Here is a 417-nt window from a genome sequence, read left to right as displayed (position 1 = left end):
AATCCTCAAAATATGTAAATATTGAATAGGCAAAAGGACCTGGATGTACAAATATCATGTGGTACTGAACATTTTTATTTTCTGAGCTCTATTAAACTAAAATTGAGCCATTGCTACAATTGTTACCAGATGATACCCTGGACACCTACTACAAGTATATAAGACTTGAAGATAGACTTAAGTTTTGTAAACATGCCTACTTCCCTCCCCTTCTCATATTCTTCTGAATTCTTCCAATAGTTATATGCAAATCTTTAGACCTTCCATGTTGAGCTACAAAAAGTTCATGTGCAATTTCCCTAATTCCATCTGTAATGAAATCTTGCAACTGAATATGAAGTACCCTTTAATAATTCAAGTAACAACATCTACTTCCCACAACAGATCATAACTAGGTTCTAGCAGGGTTGGGAAGGG

General features: G+C 34.8%; 1 protein-coding gene across 1 annotated transcript in view; it reads right to left on the bottom strand.

The window, feature by feature from the left end:
• LOC119585826 (cleavage and polyadenylation specificity factor subunit 4-like) overlaps positions 1–417 on the bottom strand; it is a gene marked incomplete at its 5' end in the record, with an annotated part of 4,070 nt that overhangs the window by 3,207 nt on the left and 446 nt on the right.

This window comes from Penaeus monodon, chromosome 20 (assembly GCF_015228065.2).
Source record: "Penaeus monodon isolate SGIC_2016 chromosome 20, NSTDA_Pmon_1, whole genome shotgun sequence".
Classification (NCBI taxonomy): Eukaryota; Metazoa; Arthropoda; class Malacostraca; order Decapoda; family Penaeidae; genus Penaeus; species Penaeus monodon.
This window is presented reverse-complemented; position numbering and strand designations above follow the sequence as displayed.